Here is a 22,214-nt window from a genome sequence, read left to right on the forward strand (position 1 = left end):
CAAGCCTAGGCTCTGATACCACTATTGGGTTTTGAGCATTCTAACACTCCTAAGTGTACATGCAACCCTAAATACATTGTATCTATCTTTTCTCTATTATACATGCAAATATGAACCTCCAAGGTATTATCCTAATCTAAGCTATAAAACAATGAATATAACAAGATAGAATACATACCTCTTTGATGTAGAATGTCTTCATGAAGCTTGAGTGCCTAGTGCCCCAAGTGTGACACCTCAAATGGTTCACACAACACCAAATACATTTTGAATAACTTGAGAGAATTCTACACTTCTTGAAAATCGGCTAGCCCTTCTATTACACTCTACTGGCCGATTTTGGTGAATAATATGATGCTTATATAGTGTGTTACAATTAGGGTTACACCATGTAAACCCTAATTGTCATGACCTTTCATTTCCATGACCCATGGGTTATGTAACCTCCATGGAGCATCCATGGAGCATCCTATGGGTTTAATCCAACTTAATTATCCATGGAGCTTTGGCCCACTATATAAGTTATGGATGATTTGCACAATCAACCCATATATTTAATTAGTCTTCTTTTGATCACTTAATTAATCCTAGAGTAATTCTTGATCAAAACTAATTAAATAATCTTATTATTCTTATTATTAATATACTAGAACTTATAATATATTAATAACCATAAGTGTCTTATTTCTCTCATTTAGTCTATCCAAGTGCATGATGCCATGCAACCCAAATGGACAATGCCGGGTCGGGTCAAGTCTTACCAATTATAGTTATGGACTTAGACATTAATCCAACAGTAACATCATGAAATGAGTCAATATAAGTCTAAGTCACTTTCATAAGACGAGATAAGCGAGTTCAAGAAAAGAAATATAAGAGATAATGCATACAAACCATAAAGGGTAAAATGAGAATTTTATGGTTTTTGGTCCTAATTTGTGACTTGATAGATTAAGACTCATATGTAGTTTGTCAGATATGACTTAATGGAGCTATGGAACTCATACCCACCTTCGTGTGGATATAAAAATAATTGAAACGTGTTTAAAACGAAGAAGTTATGAGTATCAAAAGATTAGAAGAAAAATTGTCCCAAAACTGGAAGGGAATTAGCTAAGGAGCTGTTGAAGTGTCTTGGCACAACAAGGGCCTTGCCACAACGCGGTTTCTGAAGTAGTAATATGGATGAAAATTTCACTATAGGCCGAGGGCAATGTACTTTTCCCCGCGGCATGGTATATGGTACTTGTGGTAGGAGAACGTAAGATTTTATATCAGAAAGGAAATGTGGCTCGGTACGAGAGAGAACACAAGATAATTAGGTGCACCATGGCGTGGTAGACATGCTGTCGTAATGTGGTTTTGCAAATCAAAGAACAAATTAAAATAAGTTAAGGGCTTATTCTTGGACGAAAACTCTCCCAAATCATTTGAGAGCGGAGGAATGGTGATATTGGTGCCAAGATGAGCAAAAGATAGAGGAGTGAATGGATTAACATCCGATCCCTCTTGAGGTAATGATTTCTCTTTTTAATCAAGCTTTTAGCTTCAATGGTGAAATTTCTAGATTGGTTAGATTGTTTAAGTTAATAAGATTATAAATCAATTATTTTTTTATTGAGAGTGTTTACAAGCTTTGCACAAGCTTTGTGTGTGATTTCCTTGGTGAAATCCATATATGGAAAGTTAGGGTTTCATACCCTAACTAGTAAGGAATATGAATTAATGCAATAGAGATTATAGTGTAATTAATTAGGTAGTCTCGGATGCTTAATTCACTGGGTAAAAATAGATTTAGAGGTAGAATATGAGATGTTGGAATTATGATCAATTAAGTGATCATTTTGGTATGGAGAGTGATTAAGCTCTTAATAGGCTACTACAAGTTCTATGGAGCTTGATATGTTGTATTAATAGGCGTTCAGTAAGGAAAATGGATCAATATGCATCAATTGAAGCTTTGAAGCCAAAGGTAGTTAGTTTTCACTAATTAACAAGGTAAGTTATAACTCTCTCTCTTTCTTGATCATGTATGAACGTTTATATGTTAATGGTATTATGAATGTATGTTTCAATGTTAGTGGTATTGTGTTAGATACCCACAATATATTTGATGAAGATAGAGTATGAAGATATGCTTAAATGCAGATGCTATTATGTTGAATATATATATATATATATATATATATATATATATATATATATATATATATATATATATATATATATATATAAAAGATATTAGATGTAGATTGAATATGATCATATGAAATATAATCTTGTAAATGAAGTGTAAAGGTGTGAGTATATGTTAAGGGTTTTATGATAAATAGTTATAAGCTAATATATGAAGATAAGTATGATTATATGTATTATAATCTTTTGAATGAGTATGTATATATGTTTAGATATTAATGGTATTGAGTTGAACATCTACATCTTAGTAGATGATGGTTTAGATTAAGTACTTAATGAATAAAGTACTAGATTGGTAGCAAAAGATCTCTTAATGAGATGATGAGATCGAATGTTATGTTTCATGTGATGTTTAAGACTATAGGGAGACCATAACATTCAAGTGAAAGATTTTGAGAAGAGTAGAAAGGTGATTCCTTCGGGAATGTTATTATGATTCCTTCGGGAATGGTGTTATGATTCCTACGGGAATGTGGTTATGATTCTTTCGAGAATGAGATTATTTTTCCTGCGAGAATCTAGATAGATGATTCCTGCAATAATGAGATTGTGTGTAGTCATAAAAAGATTGAGAAAGGTTTCCATGGGTTGAAAAAGGTATGTGGTTTCCTTAGAGAAACTTGATAAAATTCATAAGGGATTAAGTGAAGAGCGTCTGTAAGGGATCACTATAACTCGTAAGGGATTCATGAGAACAAAAGTGCCAAGGATCCGTAAAGGATTAAAGTTAGGGGACTTGTGACATCCCCGAAAATATAGTCCAAAAATTTCATTTTAAATCATTAAGAAAACCATAGTCATCAAACATCATATAAAAATTCATAAATCGTGTATCTCAAAATACCATAACATCTGTCAAAATATCAGAGTATAAACATCTCATGCTAAAAAAAATGATGTGTTCACTATAATCATCTCGAGCTCTTCTCCTTACTACCGGAAGTAACTGAAACCAAAACTGAAAACTGTAAGCACGAAGCTTAGTGAGTCTAATTAAACTACCACATACCATACACATAATCACATAATCACATAATCACATAACATTAGGCCTTGCACGCTACATTGGGCCCCGCCCGCCATCGGACAATGTTCGGAATTGGGCCCCACCCAACATCGTGAAAAGCTCTGTATACATATCAACATATCAACAATACACATAAATAAACACATAACATAAACATATAAACATTCCTCGGGCCCCGCCCGACATCGGACCGAAATCCAGAAACATATAACATAGCATATAAACATTCCTCGAGCTTTCACCAGCATCGAAACTAAGTCCGAAATATATAAACTAGCACATGCAAGAATCGAGAAGACATCAAGCATACAAACATTCCTCGAGCTTTCCCCGGCATCAGACCGAAGTCCGGAACATATAAACACATAAACCTACGTTGGGCAATGCCCGCCATCAGACCGAAGTCTGGCACATACTATCATACATAAACGGGCCAGGATTGGTGCCTTAGACCCGTTCCTAAGAGGAAACTCACCTCGCAAAGATGAATGCTGAATCTTAAATTGAGGAATCCATAGTGGCTGCTCCAACGACTGCCCAACTATCATTATCATAAAAACATGTAGTCAATATCCATAATCATTCTTAGGGTAAAATAACCATTTTACCCCTGGTCTAATTTGGACCATAACCTAGGACCAATTTCATCTAATCTCTCCAAGCGCACTAATGGCTCACTAAAGGCCTAATTTTTAAAATTAGGCCCTACTCCTCAAATGGGTCTTCCCTTAAGCCCAAACATGTCCTTAGTTCATTATCTGACTTCTGACAGCCCATTAAGGCCCAATAACTGCTAAGTCCAAAGAATGACCCAAACTTAGGCCCAAACGTCGCAAAGCCTAAAACCTGAGAGTACGTTGGGCGTACTCCTCTATACGCTAAGTGTACCGTTGCATGGCTTGTACGCTGCACATAATAGCTTGTACGCCTAACACACTACCCTGTTAAGCCATAAGCTTAAAAAGTGCTTATTCCTTTAAGACCTTAATTCCATATTACAGATCGGAGTCCCTTAGCATGTCTTAACTCATAAAGTCGATTACTTGGTGGCTTGCAACCCACCAAATGGGCCCAAACTTGGAGTATAACAACTAACTTCCATGGAAAAGGCTAGATCTCATGCATGGTCACAAAAGGACCTCAAAGATCAAAACTTTATTGCTAATGGGACACATTTAGCACTAAGGGTGGCAACCTTAAGCCTAGATATGAAGTTGAACCTTAAAAATCCATTCCTTGGACCTAAAAATGTCTAAAACTCCATAAACATAGATGTAAGCATTTATGAGGAAAGTTGGAAGGTTTATACCTCCAATGAGTGTCAAATGCTGAGATAATCTTAGATCCTTAAGCTCACGATACTCAAGTTCTTCTTCCAAGCTCCAAATCTCCAAAGTAAGCTTCACAAGGCCAAACACACAGAAGAATGAGGAAAGAGAGGCTATATAAGGTTTCTGAGGTTGAGAGGTTGGTAAGGAGGGTAGTGTTTGGGTTATAATGTTCTATTTATATGGATTAAACCCTAAAAATTAGGGTATTGAGTCTACTCACATACGTTGCACGCACTCCTTGGTACGTTGCACGTACGTCATGCATCCCCTGAATCCTATGCTCCTCTATGCCCTGCGTACGCCAAGCTTACCCCCAATGTACGTCTTCTGGGCAGCCCAACTAGATGACCCACTTACTAAGTCCACTCAATAATCCATTACTCATTCCAAACCCAACAAATAGGTTATAAATACTTAAAAAATATTTAATACCTCAAGTGACAAATGTTAGAATTCTACCCCACTTGAATCATACTTCGTCCTCAAAGTTCGCTTCACGTGGAAATAAGTCTGGGTAGTGCTCCCTCATCTCCTCCTTTGGCTCCCAAGTCCACTCTGAGCCCTTGTGGTGCTGCCACTGCACCTTCACTAGCTCTACCCTCTTATTCCTCAGCTCCTTTGTCTTCTTGTCAAGAATGGCTACAGCTCTCTTGATGTAGTTTAGGTTATCATCAACCTCATTATCCTCTAAAGGAACAACTGCGGAGTCATCCACTAAGCACTTCCGCAGCTGAGAAACATGAAAAGTAATGTGAATCTAATTGATCTCTAGTTGATGATCCAAAGGGTAAGCAAACCGGCACACCCGAGCCAAAACCCTGAACGTAGCGATATACATGGGGCCCAACCTTCCCCGCTTCCTGAACCAGATGAAACCTTTCCAAGGTGACACCTACAGGAGGACCATGTCGCCCACCTAAAACTCCATGTCTGAACGGCGCTTGTCGACCTAACTTTTTGCCGACTCTGAGCAGTTTGAAGCCTGCTACGTACCTGCTGAATCTTCTAAGTTGTCTTGAGTACCACATATGTATTGCCCATGACTCTCTCACTGACCTCACCCCAACAGATTGGGGTACTGTATTTCCTCCCATAGATCATTTTTAAGGGTGTTCGATCTATGCTAGCGTGGTAGCTATTATTATACGAAAATTCCACTAACAGAAAATATGTATCCCAACTGCCTAAAAAATCCAATAAACACGCATGCAGCCTTTCCTCAAGATTCTGAATCAACCTCTCGCTATGCCCATCAGTCTAAGGGTGGAAAGCGGTACTAAAGTAAAGACGAGTACCCATCTCTTCATGAAGCCAGTTCCAAAATCTGGAAGTAAAGTGAACATCTCGGTCTGACACAACCGATACTGGCACTCCATGACATGCCACTACCTCATGTACATAGATCTCAGGTAGCTTCTCAGCCAAAATACTCTCCTGGATCGGGATGAAATGAGCACTCTTGGTCAAACGATCCACGAGGACCCATATCGAATCCACTCCACGTGCGGTCCTGGGAAGCTTCGTGATGAAATCCATAGTGATATCTTCCAATTTCCACACGGGAATCTCCAACGGCTACATCTTGTTGTGAGGTCGTTGGTGTTTGCCCTTGGCATTCTTGCAAGTCAAGCATCGCTCCACATACCATGTTTTGTCCTACTTCTTGCGGGGACACCAATAATCAGGACGAAGATCCTGATACATCTTTGTCACCCTGGGATGGATGGAGAATCTCGAGTTCTGATCCTGATCCATCAGAACTTGGCGTACCCCGCCATAGTAAGGAACCTAGACCCACCGGTGTAGGGTCAACAATCCACGACTGTCGTAATTAAATGAGGCCACATGACCTAACATCTGTTCGCACTTTCAACGCTCTTATTTTATACCCTCGACATGAACCTCCTGGATCTGCTCCAGCAACGAGATAATCATTGTCATCCTTAGACATATGTCTCGTATCGGATCTGCCACTGCCTTGCGGCTAAGAGAATCAGCCACCACATTAGCTTTCCTTGGGTGATAAAGGATCAAACAGTCATAATCCTTCGCCACATCTAACCACCGACGCTGCCTCATGTTCAGATTCGACTGATTTATGAGGTACCTCAAACTCTTGTGGTCCGTGTAAATGGTATAAGGAACCCCATTGAGGTAATACAGCCAATTCTTGAGGGCGAAAACCACAACCCCCAGCTCCAAATCCAATGTCGGATAGTTAGCCTCGTGAGGCTTTAACTGCCTAGAAGCGTATGCTATCACGTGACCCCGATACATCTGTTGGATTAGTGTCTAAGTCCACAACTATTTTGGTATGTAATTGACCCGATTATGAGCATGGTCCTTTTGGGTTGCCTTCACTATAGCAATATGTAGGATGAATTAAGGAGAGAAAGGTTTAATTATGATTTTCTAATATATTATGAGAATAATATATTAAAGGAGAAATCATAATGTTTAATTAATATTAGTCAAAAATTAATTAAGAATTAATTTTGTGGCTAAAAGAGATTAATTAAACTTAAGGGACTAAAGTTGTAATTATAAGATAATTGCAAGAGTGGGCTAATGGACTCCATAGAGTGGAGTGGACGAAATTTATGGGGAAGCCCAGAAGATTTCGCCCATGACTCTAAAGAAAGGGATCCATGGGCTGCTTAGGGCCTAAGCAGTCAAATTAGGGTTTCCTAGTTGAAAACCCTAATAGCCTACGTGTATCTAAAGGACCCTTAATCCCCAAAAACAGGTATAAGTCTTCCTCTAGGGTTTCTAGACGTTTTGGGCAGCCTCTTCTCTTCTCCTCTTCATCCAAGTTGCTTAGTGGTGTTTGTGACTCCATTAGAGGTGTAGCACTGGAGGCACTAAGCTTTCTAAAGCTAAGGATTAGATTGTTATTGCTATATAACAATCAAAGGATAGATCTAAACCCCATTTTGTATTAATATGATTAATTGTATGCTAGATCTAGGGTTTATAGCTTTGGATATTCAATTGCATGTTCATTAGACAAACTAGATCCAAAAGCTATTAGTGTTTGCATGTACACCATAGGAATGATGTTTTGCATAAAACTCATAAGCGGTATCAGAGACTAGGGCTGTTTGTTTGATGTATTTCATGCAATTATGGTTTATTCTTGCTTTAAAATCGAAATTTAGGGTTTCTGGGGGCTGGACTCGCCGAGTCCATGGCTGAACTCGCCGAGTCCATGACTGACTCGACGAGTCAGCTGGTCAGAAAGAGCTATTTTCGGGATTTTGTGCTTCTTTGGCTGTGGGATAGTTACCAAAACGTCTTTTATTGATATAAATCAGTTTTTATGATATTGGGTGATTATCTTTGCCAAATTTAAAGATATCTTCATATTAATTGAATAATTACTTCCTTATATGATTAAATTTAATTATTTGAATTATTTGGTGAATTAGCTTGCAAGAATTTGGACTAGGTCATATTAGATAACCACCAATTAATTGTTAATTGCCTTATTTGAATTTTGTGATCTAGAATATTCTTGATAAAGTTTGGAAAAGTTTCAGATTACTCCCTCACTACAAGAAAAATACCATTTAATGACGCGCAAACAATGACACTCGCTGAATTACGATACACATCTTTGTGTGCCCTTAAAAATAATGTCAGCCTTCTAAAATTTGAAGGATAGAGAACACGCATTTTTGCATGCCCTTAAATTAGTGTCTAAAGAAAAAAAATTAAAAACACGGGGGGCGCTTTATCTTAAACACGCGTCCTCTATAGGTGTCGCTTTATAATTTTAGTGAAACGCGCCTTCAGTAGATAACGGGGGAAAACGAAACCCTAAAATTTTGAAAACACTCTCGCTTCTCCTTGGACTCTGCAACAATCGTCGATCTCAGTACCTCACCTCGTCGCCCCTTATCGTAGCTTTGTTGGGAATGTTAAAGAGAGAGAGAGAGAAAGATCACCGGAGTTTTTCTTGAAAGGTGAATGTGGATAAAATAGGCTAGGGTTCTTTTGTAATTTTCTTTTCTGTTTCCATCATCCCCACAAAGTACAACCCTACGAAACTGCTTCCCACTCGTCTTTTCCGTCTTCTCACTTGCGTATGTAATATCTTCTCTTCTCTTCTATGTATTTTTGCTCTTAATTATTCCTTTGATTTCCTTCAGGCACCATTGAAATCATCACATGTAAGCTAGGGTTTTATTAAGAACCACATGTCGACCGCTCTGTTATCGGCAACCTCGACCACTCACCTTTCCGGCCGGCAACATCAGCCTCAACCTCACCCTATTTTCTTACCTAGTAACTTCCTTTGTTTGAATACAAATTGTCTATCTATGAAGCCCTAGGTCTGATTCTTCTCCCTATTCCCCAAACCACGCTCCTCCTTAGTCCTCACACAGTTCACCATGAACCCTAGACCCATCGTCAAGCTTTCTCACTTCCTTATATCTGGGTAATACTTCTACTACCAAAAACCCTCTATTCATTTTATTTCTTGATTCAGTGTTGTTGAATGTTTTGTCCCTATTCCCCAAACCGCGCTCCTCCTAATGGTTCAACTCAACAAGTACAGGAAGAAGTTGCAATGTTTTGTCCAATGATATGCAGTGAAGTCCTTCATTGGATTTCAATTTCTGTGTTTTTGAAGCTGTGTGAATGAATTGATATTTCCCTCCACTGAGTACGCCCTTCTGCTTCTCTGTGCGATTTCTTCTACTCCTTCCCCAGATGAAATTTCTCTTTGGTATGTGCTAATTCTCTCTCTAGCTTCTCATTTTTTTAAGATTAATTGTTAGTGGAATTAGGATTTAGATTCATCGAAATGTTCTCTTTTGCTTTCTTTTCTCTAATGAACATTATCTGTTCTATTTCATATCTTTTTTTATATGGTCTGATTCTCTTTTTGTTTATTGGGTTTTATGTGTTAATCTGTGACAAAAATAAGTTTACTTTTTTGTGTAGGTTTCTTGACTTGAAGTTTAGTTTGTGTATCATATTTAGAGATAATACACGAGTTCATGTCAAAATATTATATCCATTTAAGTTTGTCTTCCACATTTCCAAGTTTTGTTGACAAGGTTTGCCTATTTTTTTAGATCCAAAATGTTATTTCCATTTAAGTTTATGGTAATATAAACTGACTTTGTTTGGTTTGTTGCTTATCATTACTGAAGAGATCAGTGGGCAAGCTTCCTCTGGTTGGCCTTATAGGTTTGGTTTAAATCACATCCACACAACACTTCAATGGAAAAAAAATTAAAATAAAAGAAAATTATAGCTTATATCCCTTCAATGTTAATTTTTCCTTTGCAATTCTCCTTATTTTTTTGATGTTCTTGTTTTCTAGCTTCTTGTACTATTTCTATATACTTTATAAAATGGCTATCATTGGATTATAATTATCAATTTTTGTTATTCTAACAAATGTCTTGGTTGTGTATATGTCCAGTGGGAGTCAAAATCTTCTCTGGTAACTCACAATTAGACATGAACCTTGTGGGAATGGGTGCTGCTATTTTAGGGATGCGGGACCCTGTAGGAATCCTAGTGGCTAAGGATCTTACTTCTTCAGCTACGCCATATTACTAAGGTACCCCTCCTGAGGTTAGCCCTGTTCTTGCATTGGATGTGTTCTTGGTTCTGGTGAGATTTATTTATTCATTTTCTGTATATATATATATATATATATATATATATATATATATATATATATATATATCATGAATTATTTAATGATATGATGAATTTATATGTCAGTTATAGTGCCAGAGAACACCCCGGTTCCTAGGGCGACTTGAGGTTTTTGTTTTTTACCAGGGGTATTATGGTAATTTGTTTTGGTGGACATTTTGTAGTGTGGTTTAAGTTGACTAGGGTTGTAGTGTTTTCTTCCCATGGGTTAAAGAAATGTAGGAAATTGAAGGTTTATATACAGTATAATAAATTTGTAGGGTGTGTTGATCACATTGTTTATGAATGTTGTTGCATACAACTATTGATTTATGGTTTGTCCTCTATGTCTACAATTCACTTACAAATAGATGGGAAAGGGAAAGATATAATTTGTTTAAGATGTTTTGACCCATAAAACAACAAATTCACATAATACAACTCACATACAAGTCACTTAGTTATTATAATTTGTTTTTGAGAGAATTCGAAGAAGTTTTTTACATTGTATCACATGTGACCTTTTCCCCGCTGACAATATCCATGGATATGTGGAGTCTTTGTCCATTACTAATGGAAGCTTCGACTGGCTAGGTTATTGAAAATTTACACGGTATATATGCTAAAATACTTTTTCATTTTTCTTATTCTTCATATGAAAGCTCTCTAATGGAGCCAAATTACGAACAAATTTTATGGTGTATGCTTTCCAAAGTATGTTGTTCCTATAAAAAAATTATGAAACAATATCTTATGTAATCCTTGACACTTGAGAAACTATATATGTATTACTTCCATACTTGTATTTCTTTTTTCAGTGACTTTTTTCTCTTTTGTATCAGGTAATGAGTGAAAAAAACTTGCAAGATGAAAACACGAAACCTGCACCTATGCTTATATCATTAGTGTTACAGAACTGCAGGGGATACGTGGACCATTAAGCCGAATCATATATTAGAATCAAAATTGAACGAATTCACCAAGTTGAAAGCCACAACTTGAAGTGCCTTTTGATCAGTCATCTAATAAAGATTGTTTTTGCATTTTATGTTTTCATTTTTTGCATTTGTGTCAGTTCACGAATCTCATGTTCGTCCTGGCACAGCCTCTGGGAGAACTGCACCTGTCAAAGAGAGAAACGAAATGTCTCAGCATGGTTTGTGTTTTTTTAGCCTTCATTTTTCTATTATCAAATAATCCTTTTTGGCTAATTGCAGATGATTGTGTATTACATTACTTCATACGGATGTTTACTTCACTACAGATTCCAAGAGTGGAACTGTTGAAACATGGACAAGAGAAGGACCACCACATCATCACATGGTGTCGCAGATTCTGCTGATAAGGTGAGATTAGATTTGGACTAAAGAAGCTATTTTTGTCATCATTTATTTATTAACATGATATTTAATTTCAATTTCTTTACAATTTAATCATTGAATATTTTATTTTCTACAGCCTGGTACGCTTCCCAAGTCGCTATGTGGGTATGTAGAAAGGCTTTGGCTCGTTGTAAGGATGATAGATAGATGACAGCTTGCCAAAATGTCCTCAAGCAGGTTTGGTTGCTTTTGTAACTTACTAAAATTCTTATACGTGTAATCAAATTTATTCTATCACAACTTTATATAATTTTAACCCCAAAACACATTTGAACATGTTGCTGTTGGCACTTTTTTATTATTATTGCAGTTTATCACCAAAGCAAGTAATGAAGGCAATCTTTCTACACGAGACTAGAATATTGAGCCTCTTTTCCCAAATCCTAACACTGATACCATTAATAATGAGTATGCTTTTTCTCTTTAACTTGTTTTTCTATCAGTCTTTTAAACCATTTTTCTGTCACTTTATTTAATAGATCAAATCCTCCATCACTAATGATGAACATAAGAGCAGTAGAGCCAGAGGTCGATCCTGAAAGAGATCAGCGCACGGTCTTTGCATATCAGGTAATATGACATGATCTTATTTGATCATATTAAATGACTGTTTTCCCCACTAACATCAACTCTTTTGTACAGTCCACTGCAACAGCTGCTGGAGTTGCAGGTGGTGCAACATATGCAAGGGGGGCTAGAAAATTGTATGTGGGCAATCTTCATTATAATATGAAAGAATATCAACTTCTATAGGTTTCTCCACCTTTCTTTTTTTAGAAATTTCAAATATCACAAGATTTTTTAAATGTTTTTAAAATAATCTAGCTTTATTCACTTGTCAGGTGTTTAAATCATTTGGTGTTCTATAAATAATATTTTTTTAAACATTTAAAATTACGATACACAAAAATGCGTGTCATCTTCATTTATGACATGACCTTTCTTGACAGGGGCTTCCTTGATACGCATTGCGTGTCATAAACACGTGTGTCGTATGGTTACGACACGCAAATGCGCGTCGTCTTCCTTTTTGACAGGGCCTTCCTTGACACGCATTGCGTGTCATAATTGTGCGTCGTAAATGCACGTCGTCTCTCTTTATGATAGGGCCTTCCTTGACGCACATTTATGCGTTGTCTGAGCGTTTTACGACGCGCAATGAGCGTCGTAAAAGGTTGTTTTTCTAGTAGTGCCTTTAGGTTTTCTAGTTTAAATTTGAAATTAAAAGTTTTGTTTTTGAAATTTAAATAAGTTAAACCCTAATGTTTTGAAATGTTTCAAAGCTTGCCCTCAAGTTTTAGAATTTAAAAGTTGATCAAAAGTTTAATTTTGAAATGTTAAATTCATAAAAACCTAGTAATTTGAAAAGTTCAATCACACCCTTATGGTTTTATTAATTAATTAAAGTGTATAATTAAAGGTGATTTAATAAACCCATAAAGTTTTGGTATACATTTAATTAAATTAAAAGTATAATTTACTAAATTGAACCACCTAGTATTTTAAAAGTGTAAAATACACCCTATACTATATATAACATTAAAAGTCTAATATTATATATATGAATGTGTAAACAGTCAGTCTTAACATTAGTAGGCCTCATTCACGAAGTTGGTATATAAGGGGTGTTTAAGGAAATTGCCTATAAAATTGCGGTTGAATGGGTATCCACTCTTACCCACCACACTCTTGACTAGTGGAGGGTCGTTAGCCGAACGGGTAGGATAGGACAGAAACCTTCCATTATATGTATAATGAAGTACACAAGTAAATAAATGCTTTTCATATTCCCAAATCATAGTTACTTTAGGCAAAATGTGAAATTGTATGCTAACCCATGGAATTACACTTCGTACCCTTGTCAAATGTTAGTGGAGCGTGTGTGGTTAACCGGAACACTAATTTGGGGATGACATTAGTGTTGGGTTTTGAGCATTCTAACACTCCTAAGTGTACATGCAACCCTAAATACCTTGGATCTATGTTTTCTCTATTATACATACAAATAAGAACTTCCAAGGTATTATTCTAATCTAGCATACAAAAACAATAACTATAGCAAGATAGAATACATACCTCTTTGGTGTAGAAAGTCTTCATGAAGCTTGAGTGCCTAGTGCCCCAAGTGTGACACCTCAAATGGAATCACAATCATCAAAACACTTAGAATAACTTGAGAGAATTCTACAACTCATGAAATCGGCTAGCCCTTTCTTTTCACATACTAGTGGCCGATTTTGGTCAAGAATAAGATGCTTATATAGTTAGGGTTACACCATGTAAACCCTAATTGACATGGCCTTTCATTTCCATGATCCATGGGTACAAATACACCATGGATCATCCATGGACCATCCTATGGGTTTTAGCCCAACTTGATTATCCATGGAGCATTAGCCCACTATACAAGTATGGATGATTTACACAATCAACCCATATATTTAATTAGTCTTCTTTTGATCACTTAATTAATCCTAGATTAATTCTTGATCAATACTAATTAAATAATCTTATTATTCTTATTATTAATATACTAGAACTTATAATATATTAATAACCATAAGTGTCTTATTTCTCTCATTATAGTCTATCCAAGTGCATGATGGTATGCAACCCAAATGGACCATGCCGGGTCGGGTCAAGTCTTACCAAATATAGTTATGGACTTAGACATTAATCCAACAGTATCCCACTTGGATAAGTCTAAAACTATTATTGCGTATGACTTCAGGAACCAACTGGCAATCGTAGCTCTCAAAAGCTTCTGTCGAACTCTGACCTTGTAGATGAACTCTGACCTTTGTCAATGACTTGTCCATTAGATAAGGGATCATATATTCCTCCATTCTAGATATCATATGGACTGAGACATGAATTATAATCATTCTCTCTGTGCATTTGTTGTTTCCCGATTTGTGATTTATGACGACTGACTAATTGAACAAATCAAATCAGTCCTGGCCCGGCCGAGCACTTCCATTTGTCATCATCAAATCATCGAGGGGCCCACAGATATCGCTTTTATCCCGAAGGTAAAAGGAACGGATAAACTTCGACTCATATGGCTTGTTCTACTACTTGTTGAATCATACACAAAGGCACGTTTTTAACACCGAGTTACCGTATGCGTTTTCGTGCAATCAATGTACAACCAACTCATAGTAACAACTTGTAACAGCCCGAAATTTCAAATACTGATATAATTATGATTTGGGGGTGTTTTAAGAGGGGACTCGGCGAGTTGGAGCCTAGACTCGCCGAGTAGGACCGCAGACTTGGTCGCGGGTTCGCGACTGGACTCGACGAGTCCAGATATGGACTCGGCGAGTCGACGCTGTTCAGCAGAAACCCTAGCCGTTTGGTTTTGGATCGTATATAACGCCTCTTAGGCCGTCATTGTCCGTCTTTTGGCCGATTGAGAAGAACCTTAATCGTTGTGGACGTCTAGAGCAGGAGAGAAAGCTTTTGGAACCTTGAAGAAATTGTTAGGCAAGAAGAAGAAGAGTTTTGGCCAAAGGAATATCAAGGGGATCGAATTCTGAGGTTTGGAGACACAGAGAGGGTGTTATTCAGGTAATATTTCGGATCATTTCTGCTATATTGATGTGTGCACGATTTTAGGGTTTATGAAACCCATTTGGTGATTAGATGGATTATTATATTGTTACCCAAGCGTTTGTAACCCAGTAATAGGATGGTTAGAGGTCCAGAAGGTCCCATGATTGTGTATTTCGGGACCATATGTATTTCAGGAAGCAGTTGCTCGTCTGCATGGCATGGACTCGCCGAGTTGTTCTTCAGACTCGGCGAGTAGCTTGAAGATTAACTGGGACTCGTCGAGTTGTTCTTCAGACTCGGCGAGTTGAGTCGGGGTGGCCCCGCGATTCTTCCAGGAGGAACTCGTCGAGTAAAAAGGGGATACTCGACGTGTAGAAGGGGAATCTTAAGGAATCGGTGAGTCAAGGGCGAGTGGACTCAGAGTCGTTGAACTCGGCGAGTCTTGGGGTGACTCGGCGAGTTAGGTCGCGGGTTAAGTGAAGTTCTGAGTATGGGGACTCGGCGAGTCATAGGGTTGACTCGGCGAGTAGGGTCAGTCAGGGGTTGACTTTGACCTTGTCTTTGACCAAGGATTTGACCAGTGGTTCCAGGGGTATTTTGGTAATTGTTGTTTATTGTTTGAGTTCCGTGCATTGGTGGCTGCCCAGAGGTGGAGATCGTATCAGTGATCGGAGCAGCTTGAGCTATCTGTTCAGTCGGCAGTTTCGAGGTGAGTTATCCTCACTATATCGTTAGGGTTTATGGCACCAAGGCCGACCCTTTTATCGGATGGAAGTCCGGATAGTTGTCATTACATGTTATGGGCCGGAAGGCATTTGCTATGTGGACCGGAAGGTCATGGCCTGGAAAGGCGTATGTATGCATTTAGTATGTTGACTGATTCATAGGGTAATGTTATGCTAGTGACCGGCTAGACCGGTATCTTGTTAGAGTAATGCTATGATATGTGATCTGTTGATCGATTGTTGTTTATGAACTGCGATATGATTATTTGTTATATGTGCTATGTATGTTATGGGCCGGAAGGCGATTATATTATGGGCCGGAAGGCGATTATATTATGGGCCGGAAGGCATTATGTTATGGGCCGGAAGGCGATATGATGTGTAATGGACCGGAAGGTCGGCGTGGGTAAGGCCGGAAGGTTTACCCAGCAGGGACGGAAGTCCCCTGAGACACATGGACCGGAAGGTCAGGGCCTGGAAAGGCGTATATGCGGTTGGTATTCTGGGGGTATCTCACTAAGCTTTCGGGCTTACAGTTGTGGTTTTATGTTTCAGGTTCTCAAGAGTCTGTGGCAAGGCAAAGGCATGATCGTACTGTTCCTCGCGTTGGTGTTTTATGATATGAACCTGGGAAATTACTCTGTTAAATAATGTATTGAAAACCTTTTTGTAATAATGTTAATAAAATGGATGATTTTGAAAAGTTTTAATTGTTTTGAAATTTTGGATGTTACAAGTTGGTATCAGAGCCAGGTTTGAGTGAATTGGGGAAACATTCGTGTGACTCCAGTCTCAAATCGAGGAGGATTTTAAAAAGAGAAATTAAAATGAGAAATTAAAATGGTTTTCAAATTAAGTAAAAGGAGGACGCGGAGGTACGATCAGCCGGAGCCAGTAAGTAACCCCAAGATACCATACATGATATTTGTTTATTTGAGCTTGATAGCACAGCATGCTAGAGTTAGGCTAGGGATCTTCAGGAATTCATGATAATGCTGCCTGATATGTGATGCCTGTAGCCTAGGGTCCCTTATGGGACATTCTCAGTGTTCCTCTAGTGGTGAGGGTTGATAGTTGTTATGCATGTTCCCTAGGGTATTGTGGTAGTACTTCATACAAATATGGGTAGGTGTGGAAGGTAGTATGGGCCCGTACTACTGAAAGCACAGGACCCATACGCGTATCAGGGAAACCATGGTCTCTAGGGTAGGGTTGCGAGAGTTGGATCCCAGGATTTTGGGAAGTGTCTGAGATGGGTAGGGTGTCTTCGACATGGAGATTTCGAGGCATGATGATAGTGGATCCGGATCAGGATCGGGAGCTGGAGAGCGAGTTCCGGGTGAATCGGTGCCGTCGGAGGTTATCGATCGGACGAGCACGAGCGAGCGGGATGCGAGGATTCGCGAGATCCTGCGTGCTGAGGTTGCTGCATTGTTACGGGCTGAGTCGCCAGAACTGTTTGGGTCGATCAGGACCGCCATGGTTGAGTAGTTCGATGAGCGACATGCGGCTCTCGCAGAGACGGTTGCCGCGGCAGTTACAGCGACTGTAGCAACGGCAAAGAGAAGAGCTAGTCGGGGTTTTCAGTATCGGAACTTCTATTGCACGAAGCCTCCCACATTCGATAGGGTTCAGGACCCGATTGTTGCTATGAGATGGTTATCAGACGTGGAGGGGTATTTCTCCATGAGTTTATGCCCTGCTGATCAGAGGGTGAGGTGTGCTCTGAACCTATTGAGGCTCGGGGCGAAGGATTGATGGAGATTGACTACGAGGTCATTTTCCGATGCGCAGAGGGCTGCGGTTTCATGGGATCAGTTCAGAGGGATGTTCAGTACTCGCTATGTTCCGCGAGATGAAAAGGAGAGATTGGCTCGGGAGTTCCTTGAGCGGAAGCAGGATTTGGGGTCGGTGACTGAGATCACCAGGATGTTCATTGGGAGGGCGATGTTTTGCCCTGAGTTCGTTTCGGAGCAGGCTCAGATGCCCCGATATCTGAGTATGTTCAAGGGAGTATCAGACAGTTCGTGTCTGCGCAGAGGTGTGAGACCCTGTTGGAGTTGCAGGAGGCCGCCATGTGGCGTGAGTTAGAGGTTGAGTTGCAGTTGCGTGAGCTGAGGCAGGCCCGATGCAGTCGCAGTCGGCGCCGAAGCGGTCCAGGACCGTAAATGTTAGAATGGGGGGGATCGGAGCGGCCACACTTGTGGGAAGTGTGGGAGGGATGGCACCGGAGCTTGTTGGTCCGGTGGTGCATGCCGCAAGTACGGAAAGGAGGGGCACGGTGCACGGGATTGCCGGCAGTCAGTGCCAATTCGGGATTTGAGGATTGTTATCAGTGTTGGCAGATTGGACAATTGAGGGTCAACTGTCCACAACTTTCTGCAGGACCGGTGCAGGCTCTAGCACCGGCCACCTCGAGGAGTTCAGGAGGAGGACAGGATGGAGCAGAGCCCGAGGACTCAGCGTTGTGCTTATCGGCTTGCGGCAGAGGGAGACGGAGCAGTGCCGAAGGCAGCTGCGGGTATGATGTTGCCTTGATGTCTTGATTAGCTTGCGTTGATTGTGGCGTATTGTTTGTGTTGGTAGTGTGGATTTCGATGCGGTATTCGTTGTTTCGCGGGATTGGCATGGTTATGGATTAGTGCTTCAGGTTTCGCTTTGGCATTCGTTGTTCCCTGATGGTTTGGTATGGTTATAGTTTGGTGTTTTAGTGCCGGTAGCCTTGTGCGGTTTTCGATGTGGTATTCACCCTTTGGCAGATTGTGGGTTTGGTTACGGGTTATTGTTGAGAATTTCGCTGGTTATCGTTCGTGGGGGTTGTTAGGGGAGATGCGGCACTGGGTTGAATGTCGGGTAGCATCTACAGTCGTGGAGTGGATAATTGAAAGACCGGATTCTTGTGAGTGGGTTGATCAGGGAGGAGATGTGTTTTGCTGAGGGTTGCTTGTGCTTGTGGGAAGCAGTCAGTGTGTAATTGTTCTCTTTGTGCAGGATTGTTCTGTAAGGTCGTTAATGACGATCGGTGGCAGTTAGTCAGTGCTTTAGTGGGGGAGAAATGGGAAAATTCTCCGGGAGATCGATGAGTATGTAAGGGTGCTTAGCTGTTGGGATTCAGCAGTGTTGTCAGCGCAGAGTATAGGCCGACGAGAGCGAGTGTCGGGTATGCGGGGCGGGATACAGACCTAGGGCATTTGACTGTGGAGGCCTGAGAGAAGGCCGGGATCAAGCTTGAGTAAGTAACCGGGGTTATGTGATCAGAGTATTGGTATGTTTGAGGTACGTGATGGGTTGTACTGCATTAATCCCACGGGGTTATGTTGTGCATGTTTCTAGAGCTGGAACCGGAAGGTTCCAGAGTTAGAACCTAAGGGTTCGCAGAGTTGGGTGTACGGACCCACAGAGATATAGCCTCGAGTGGCTAGTATGTGTTATGAGAGTCGGTCCAGTCATGCTGGAGACTCTGTTGGTATTGCTGGATCAGTTTGAGATTGTGGATCGTGTATGTTGCAGTGTGATTGCATTGGAAGGTCTGGCCCCGGGTTAGTGATCTTGTTTAGCTGAGGCAGTGATTTTGATAAGTGGAGAGAGTGCATGGGACTGAGAGCCCCTGCAATGAGAACCAGAGTATGTGAATGGCGGTTACGCAAAAAGGGTGGTGTCGCTTGGGGCAAGCACCGTGGCACTGGTTGGAGTGGCATTATGGCCAAGAGGGTTCCTTGGAAAAGGAAAAGAGAAAGGTGTGTAACTCCGAAGGGGAGTGCAAGTCCACGAGAAGGAAAGCCGCAGAGCAGAGTTATGGTTAGATTATTTCGGGTATGCCTTTGAGCATCGTGTTCGCGGCAGCGAAGTAGGAGCCCATCCGGTTTGGGATGTCTGTTGAGGCTCAGAAGGGATGCAGGGGGAGAGAGAATCTTAAATTCTCAGTGTGATTCTGATCAGAGTGTAGGGTGGATGTAGTGGTTCAGCTTGGGAGATGTTCGAGGATATCATCAGTGTATCGGGTCTTCCAACCTGCGGGTGTTGGGGCTAGTTCAGCATGTGTATATGATGGCAAGAGGATAACTTGTGAGAGTTACTTCGGGAGTGAGAATGGATCTCTCAGTTGGTCTGGGATGGACAAAGAGGACTTTGGATTGGGGATCCGGTGGTTCATGGTTTCCTAACCCTTATTGGTCGAGTGATTGTTGGGATTTAGAGCAGAGTTGCATCTTGGGTAATTCTCGGTTACAGAGAGCGATGGACAGTACAGAGATTGGGCTTCAGTCGACAGAGCAGATTCAGCAGATGAGACAGAGGTTATTGACCGCCCAGAACCGACAGGAAAGTTATGCAGACAGACGCCTATCCGAGCTTGAGTTTCAGGTCGGTGACTTCGTACTCCTGAAGGCCTCTCCTTGGAGAGGGGTGATTCGATTCAAGAAGAGGGGCAAGTTGGGGCCCCGGTATATTGGGCCTTTTCATGTGACTGCGGGGGTAGGCCTGAGGGTCTACCGGTTGGAGTTGCCCACGGATTTGAGACAAATCCATGATATTTCATGAGTCGCAACTGAGGAAGTGTATAGCCGATGAGTCGGCAGTGGTTCCATTAGAGGATATTCAGGGGATGCGAGCCGGAAATGACCGGTGAGCTGGAACGTGAGATGCGGGAGCAGCATCCGGAGCTATTTTCAGGATGAGACTTCGAGGACGAAGTCTAGTTCTAGTGGGGGAGAGTTGTAACAGCCCGGAATTTCAAATACTGATATAATTATGATTTGGGGGTGTTTTAAGAGGGGACTCGGCGAGTTGGAGCCTAGACTCGCCGAGTAGGACCGCAGACTTGGTCGCGGGTTCGCGACTGGACTCGACGAGTCCAGATATGGACTCGGCGAGTCGACGCTGTTCAGCAGAAACCCTAGCCGTTTGGTTTTGGATCGTATATAACGCCTCTTAGGCCGTCATTGTCCGTCTTTTGGCCGATTGAGAAGAACCTTAATCGTTGTGGACGTCTAGAGCAGGAGAGAAAGCTTTTGGAACCTTGAAGAAATTGTTAGGCAAGAAGAAGAAGAGTTTTGGCCAAAGGAATATCAAGGGGATCGAGTTCTGAGGTTTGGAGACACAGAGAGGGTGTTATTCAGGTAATATTTCGGATCATTTCTGCTATATTGATGTGTGCACGATTTTAGGGTTTATGAAACCCATTTGGTGATTAGATGGATTATTATATTGTTACCCAAGCGTTTGTAACCCAGTAATAGGATGGTTAGAGGTCCAGAAGGTCCCATGATTGTGTATTTCGGGACCATACGTATTTCAGGAAGCAGTTGCTCGTCTGCATGGCATGGACTCGCCGAGTTGTTCTTCAGACTCGGCGAGTAGCTTGAAGATTAACTGGGACTCGTCGAGTTGTTCTTCAGACTCGGCGAGTTGAGTCGGGGTGGCCCCGCGATTCTTCCAGGAGGAACTCGTCGAGTAAAAAGGGGATACTCGACGTGTAGAAGGGGAATCTTAAGGAATCGGTGAGTCAAGGGCGAGTGGACTCAGAGTCGTTGAACTCGGCGAGTCTTGGGGTGACTCGGCGAGTTAGGTCGCGGGTTAAGTGAAGTTCTGAGTATGGGGACTCGGCGAGTCATAGGGTTGACTCGGCGAGTAGGGTCAGTCAGGGGTTGACTTTGACCTTGTCTTTGACCAAGGATTTGACCAGTGGTTCCAGGGGTATTTTGGTAATTGTTGTTTATTGTTTGAGTTCAGTGCATTGGTGGCTGCCCAGAGGTGGAGATCGTATCAGTGATCGGAGCAGCTTGAGCTATCTGTTCAGTCGGCAGTTTCGAGGTGAGTTATCCTCACTATATCGTTAGGGTTTATGGCACCAAGGCCGACCCTTTTATCGGATGGAAGTCCGGATAGTTGTCATTACATGTTATGGGCCGGAAGGCATTTGCTATGTGGACCGGAAGGTCATGGCCTGGAAAGGCGTATGTATGCATTTAGTATGTTGACTGATTCATAGGGTAATGTTATGCTAGTGACCGGCTAGACCGGTATCTTGTTAGAGTAATGCTATGATATGTGATCTGTTGATCGATTGTTGTTTATGAACTGCGATATGATTATTTGTTATATGTGCTATGTATGTTATGGGCCGGAAGGCGATTATATTATGGGCCGGAAGGCGATTATATTATGGGCCGGAAGGCATTATGTTATGGGCCGGAAGGCGATATGATGTGTAATGGACCGGAAGGTCGGCGTGGGTAAGGCCGGAAGGTTTACCCAGCAGGGACGGAAGTCCCCTGAGACACATGGACCGGAAGGTCAGGGCCTGGAAAGGCGTATATGCGGTTGGTATTCTGGGGGT

The 22,214-nt window shown here is 41.0% G+C and overlaps 1 long non-coding RNA gene across 2 annotated transcripts; it reads left to right on the plus strand.

Annotated features, from left to right (window-relative positions):
- The first annotated feature begins 8,586 nt into the window (after positions 1–8,586).
- LOC122194623 (uncharacterized) lies at positions 8,587–12,440 on the plus strand. 2 transcript variants are annotated; one of them, XR_008224623.1, is made up of 8 exons: positions 8,587–8,995; positions 9,116–9,286; positions 9,992–11,368; positions 11,477–11,558; positions 11,671–11,771; positions 11,905–12,002; positions 12,074–12,164; positions 12,237–12,440. It is a non-coding gene; the product is annotated as an uncharacterized LOC122194623 (long non-coding RNA). The 2 variants fall into 2 exon arrangements; XR_006183983.2 differs by having other exon boundaries at positions 8,587–9,286.
- Positions 12,441–22,214: the final 9,774 nt, after the last annotated feature.

The sequence above is a fragment of the Lactuca sativa genome, chromosome 6 (genome assembly GCF_002870075.4).
Source record: "Lactuca sativa cultivar Salinas chromosome 6, Lsat_Salinas_v11, whole genome shotgun sequence".
NCBI lineage: Eukaryota > Viridiplantae > Streptophyta > Magnoliopsida > Asterales > Asteraceae > Lactuca > Lactuca sativa.